Source organism: Myotis lucifugus, unplaced genomic scaffold (assembly GCF_000147115.1).
Source record: "Myotis lucifugus unplaced genomic scaffold, Myoluc2.0 scaffold_108, whole genome shotgun sequence".
Classification (NCBI taxonomy): domain Eukaryota; kingdom Metazoa; phylum Chordata; class Mammalia; order Chiroptera; family Vespertilionidae; genus Myotis; species Myotis lucifugus.
In genome coordinates, this window is record NW_005871156.1 from 437,409 (window position 1) to 443,374 (window position 5,966).

At 38.8% G+C, this 5,966-nt stretch overlaps 1 protein-coding gene and 1 pseudogene across 1 annotated transcript in view; one reads left to right on the plus strand and one right to left on the minus strand.

Annotated features, from left to right (window-relative positions):
• PCYOX1 (prenylcysteine oxidase 1) overlaps positions 1–239 on the minus strand; it is a 14,712-nt gene extending 14,473 nt beyond the window's left edge. The window contains exon 1 of the mRNA XM_023757420.1: positions 112–239. The gene's annotated coding sequence lies outside the window, so the exon portion shown is untranslated. The remainder of the gene's footprint in view (positions 1–111) is intronic.
• A 339-nt stretch (positions 240–578) lies between these two features.
• On the plus strand, positions 579–2,018 carry LOC102436679 (annotated as a pseudogene).
• The last annotated feature ends 3,948 nt before the right edge of the window (positions 2,019–5,966 follow it).

Sequence of the window (5,966 nt, forward strand, 5' to 3'; positions counted from 1 at the left end):
CCCCCCTCCTTTGCCAGCACCCTGACACCTCCGTTCCACCCATCCCTTCCAGGAGCTCCAAAAAGTCTACCCTACTTCAAGGAGACACCAAAGGCACGGGAGGAAGCTCACCCAGCTCTCCTTCCTTCCCATCTGTTTGGATGAAACACCTTATTTCTTCACTAAGGTCCTCTTCTGTCCCTTTAGTCACTCCCTCTCAAACAATGCACACAGCTAATCCCTGTCTAAAACAGACCAGTGGAGCTCCAAATACTTACTGAGTGATCACTACTAGGATGTTCCGGGGATTGTTGGGTAAGAGATGAATGGGTGGTACATGATGTTATGTGAAAGGGAAAATGGGGCGACCTGGGATGGGCTCCAAGGTGAAGGAAGTGAAAAAGAGTGTACCCATATATATGGTGGAACATTATGCAAAGCATTAAAAAGAATGTAGGACCTGTAACTATTGTCCTGGTATTGTTAGGTGAGGAAATTGGTGGCGGAGTGAAGGGTACTATACGATCCCATTTCCGTAATTAAAATACCCCACCCGTCCAGCCACCCAAAAAGAAAATAAAAATCAGTATATGAATATGAAGAACAGTACAGGTGGAAGGAAAACAAGTCGTATAAAAGAAAGGTTGAAGCTTTTTCGCAATGGGTTTGCCACCAGAACACAGATGTGGTGAAAACCATCACTAAACCAAAGCCAAAATGGGAAAGGAAAAGACTCATTTCAACTTCGTCATGAGTGAACAGGTAGATTCTGGTACGTCTACCACTACTGGCCATCTGATCTACAAATGTGGTGGGAACGACAAAAGAACTATCGAAAATTTTGAGAAGGAGGTTGTTGAGATAGAAAAGGGCTCCTTCAAGTATACCTGGGTCTTGGATAAACTGAAAACTGAACATGAGGGTGGTATCACCCTTGACATCTCCCTGTGGAAATTTGAGACCAGCAACTATTATGTGACCATCATTGATGCCCCAGGACACAGAGACTTCATCAAAAACATGATTATCAGCACATCTCAGGTTGACTGTGCTGTCCTGATTGTTGCTATTGGTGTTGGTGAATTTGAAGCAGGTATCTCCAAGAAGGGGCCGGCCGGTGAGCATGCCCTTCTGGCTTACACGCTGGGTACGAAACAACTGATTGTTGCTGTTAGCAAAATGGATTCCACTGAGCTGCCCTACAGCCTGAAAGATATGAGGAAATTGTTAAAGAAGTCAGCATCTACATTAAGAAAACTGGCTACCACCCTGACACAGTAGCATTTGTGCCAATTTCTAGTTGGAATGTTGACAACATGCTGGAGCCAAGTGCTAATTTGCCTCGGTTGAAGGGATGAAAAATCACCCGTAAACATGGCAATGCCAGTGGAACCACAATGCTTGAAGCTGTGGATTGCATCCTACCACCAGCTCATCCAACTGACAAGCCCCTGTGTACGCCCCACTAGGATGTCTATAAAATTGGTGGCATTGGTACTGTCCCTGTGGGCCTATTGGAGAATGGTGTTCTTAAATCCAGCATAGTGGTCATCTTTGCTCCAGTCAACGTTACACTGAAATAAAGTCTGTTGAAATGCACCATGAAACTTTTAGTGAAGCTCTTTTTGGGGACAATGTGGGCTTCACTGTCAAGAACGTGTCTATCAAAGAACTTGGTTGTGGCACTCACCATTGGAAGCCGCTGGCTGCTCAGTTCAGGTGATTATCCTGAACCATCCAGGCCAGATTAGTGCTGGATATGCACCTGTGCTGGATTGTCACAGCTCACATTGCTTGCAGATTTGCTGAGCTGAAGGAGATCAACTGTCATTCTGGAAAAGAGCTGGAGTATGGCCCAACATTTTTTAAATCTGGTGATGCTGCCATCATCGATATGGTTCCTAGCAAGCCCAGAGGGCTTCTCTGACTATTCTTCTCTGGGCCGTTTTGCTGTGGGTGTCATCAAAGCAGCGGATGAGAAGGCAGCTGGAGGTGGCAAAGACAGCAAGTCTCCCCAAAAAGCTCAGAAGGCTAAATGAGTATTATCCCTAATATCTGCCACCCCAGTCTTAGTGGTGGAAGAGCAGTCTCAGAACTGTTTATCTCAATTGGCCATTTAAGTGTAATAGTAAAAGACTGGTTAATGATTATAATGCATCATAAAACCTTCAGAAGGAAAAGAGAATGTTTTGTGGACCATTTGGGGTGTGTATGGGGGGGCAGTTTTAAAGTTATTAGTTTTTTTAATTAGTACTTTTTAATGAAACAACTTGAGTAAAAATCTGTTGCAGATTTTTTTTTTTTTTTGAGAGAGAGAGAGAGAAGCATCAATGTGAGAACGAAACACCTGATTGGCTGCCTCCTTCTGCTTGCCTGCTACCGGGGATGGAGCCCACAACTTGGGTATGTGCCTTGCCCAGGAATCCAACAAGCTAATTTTCTGTGCACAGGATGATGCTCAACCAACTGAGCCAGCACACGGGCCAGGTCTGTCACAGAATTTTGAGACCCATTAAAACAATGAGAAATGTGTGTGTGTGTGTGTGTGTGTGTGTGTGTGTGTGTGTATTTAATTTATTGATTTGAGAGTGAGAGAGGAAGGGAGGGAGAAAAACATTGATTTGTTGTTCCACTTATTTATGCATTCATTGGTTGATCAAACCCACAATGTTGAAACTGGGTGGGTTTTTTTGTTTTTGTTTTTTGTTTTTTGTTTGGTCAACACTGTAACTTTCTATGTACTACTTAAGTAAAAGACTTAAGAGTTGCCCATAATCTATTTCTGATGTTATATCTGCTGATACTTTAGAATTGGATAATTCTGTTAATTTTTTTTTCTGTTAATGTTTTTTCTGGGTGGGAATTTTGCTTCTTTTCCACTTTGTCTTAAGGGGCAGAATCTGGTTACATAGCAAAAGCTATAAAAGGGGTTCTGTTGGTGCAACACTAAATAAGGTTAGGACAAATAAGCAAAGAGTAACTAGTTTATAAAGGTCAAATTCTGTTATATTAAAGTCCACAGGTTGCATATAAAATGTTGTAGTTACATCAATATTGAATAAATTTGTTGGTATGTCAAATTTTAGTTAATTATGAATTCATATTTACAAATACTGAGGTAGTTTAAAGAACCTAAAATGAGGTTTAAATAGTATTGAGCACTGTCTTGCTACAGTTAATTATATCCAGATTCTAAGGAAAATCAATTATACTGAAAAAAAAAGAAAGAAAAGTTGAACTTGGAGAAAGGAAGTAGAAAATTCAGTGCAAAAAAACATTCATTTACTGGACAAATATTTATTGAGCTCCTTCTAAGTGGCAGGAAATATTCTAGGTGAATGAGAAAAATCAGTGAATAAAACCGATTTTAAAAAATATTTATTCTAGCCCTGGCTGGTTTGGCTCAATGGATAGAGTGTCGGCCTGTGGACTGAAGGGTCCTGGGTTCGATTCCGGCCAACGGCACATGCCTGGGTTGTGGGCTTGATCCCCAGTGGGGGGCGTGCAGGAGGCAGCCGATCAGTGATTCTCTCTCATCATTGATGTTTCTATCTCCCTTTCCCTTCCTCTCTAAAATCAATAAAATATATTTAAAAATATATATTTATTCTAATGAAGCTGACATTCTAGTAAAGGGAGACAGATGATAATTAGAGTATATAAGTAAATTATGTAATATATAGAATGGGGTATGAGGAATGGGAATGGGTTGCAATTTTAAATATGATGGTCAGGGTAGTAGGCCTTATTAAGTCAGATGCCATTTGAACAAAGCTTAGATCAAGTGAGGGGAGTGGACCAGGCAAATATCTGGGGAAAGAACTTTCCAGGCAAGAAGAACATCTGGTGTGTTTAAGGAAAAACAAGGAGGCCAGTGGAGCAGAGTAAGGAAGAGAAAGTGGAAGTGTTAATGGAACAAGATGCAAGTCATACAAGAAAGAAACACTTCTACTTAAGAACATGAACATACAAAGATGAAGTCCTCTTTTGCACTACATCTAGAATTACAAAGAAAGAACTAAACTATGTGTGTCTTTTACTTTCCTATTTTCAAATTACATTATGCCCACAACATCTCAATGCATTAAGCCTACTAGGCCCTCAATTTCTGTTGGTTGATTAGAATTAGCCATGTAAATCACCTTAACAGGTATCATATTTGGAAAATTTCATTTCTGCTACTGAAACCTTGGAAAAGAATTTACTGAAAGGACACAGTAAAGAAATAGTGTAAAAGACTTGCAAAGGCTGTTGTATTCCGCACTCTTGGCCTTTTAAAATAATACTGCTACTGAAATTCAAAAATATTTTTTATACATATTTATTTATTTATTGTTTAAAGTATTACATATGTCTCCTTTTTTAAAAGATTTTTTTTTTAAGCATGGGGAAAAATGTTACCTCATACCTGACGGGTAATAATAAGGTAATATAACAAACATTTATTCAAGAGTGTTGCTTAAAAAAGCAGTCTCCCTAGGAAGCAGAACACTAAGATTCTCTCCTTCGGCAAACTCTAGCCCAGCTTCTCTCTGAGTCCTCCTCTTGACTAGGCCTCAACTTTGGCCTATAAAGATGAAAAAAAACACTGACAGTTTCTAAGAGCTCAAAGCGGCCTCCTTAGGATAACCTTAGCACCCCTTAAAGTGCCTGTCTGAGAAAACTCAAGGTTCCCCAAATTATTGACTTTTTGTCCCACCCGACACATGAAGATAGAGCCCTGTGTCACAATCCCCAACACCCCCACCCCCATCCCTTCTTGATGTTTGTGATCTTTCACTTCCCTGACTTTACTGGCCCCTGCTCATCCCCCGCCCTATTTCTTCATTCTCCCTTTAAAGGACCCAGTCGCTTCTGTGCAAATCAAAGTTCAGTTCACACTGTACGTACTCTTTTCCCCATTGTAATAGTATATTATGATTAACATTTAAATTTTAGTGTCTGGCTTTGTTTATCTTTGACAACACTCAAATCCATAATTCTGTCTCTGCTCTGTGTCTTTTTTCTTCTTTGAAACTGTCTTGAAGAAATTCAATTTTATAGCGTCTTACTTCTTCACATCTCATTTCTTTCGTATTCTAAATAGTCCACATATTAATTCTGTCTTAGACAAGACAGGAAATTCAAAAGTGATAAAGAAAATGCAAACATATTTGACTACATAAAAAACATTTTAAGATGGCTAAAGAGAGAATTTTAATTATACAGAAATAGAATAATCAGTTATAAAAATATACATACCAGCCCTAACTGGTTTGGCTTCATGCAGAGAGCATCGGCCTGCGGATTGAAGGGTCCTGGGTTCGATTCTGGTCAGGGGCACATGCCCGGGTTGTGGACTTGATCCCCTGGGGGGGTATGCAGAAGGCAGCAGATCAGTGATTCTCTCTCATCACTGATGTTTCTATCTCTCTCTCCTTCTCCCCTCCTTTCTGAAATCAATAAAAATAAAACATTAAAATATATATATATATGTACCAGAATGATTATTGCAACATTGTTTGTAGTATGAAAAAAAGGAATAACCTGAATGTTCATCAGTACTATTTATGATTATTTACACAATTTAGCATTGAATAAACTGTGGCACATTCATTCTATGGAATATTTTGCAATTATTTAAAAATTAATTAGATCTGTATAAGTTGAATTGAAAACATCTATAATGTACGTTTAAGTTAAAAAAGAAACTTGCAAAGTACTATCCATAGCATAACCACATTCTTTTAAATAACAAAAAATAAACAAGTACTTAAATACATGTGCATCTGTATGCATATAAAGTAAGATGTGGAAGCTTATAGACTAATCTGTTAACATTAATTACCTCAAGAGAGGGAAAATGAGGGAATTATTAACCTTTTCTTGTTTGCCTATTTTGTTTCACTTGTCACAGTGAGCATGTATTACTTTGGCAACTTTAAAACTTTAATCAAGTTTTCAACAAAACTTTATTAATAAATATAATAACCTATATAATAAAAGGC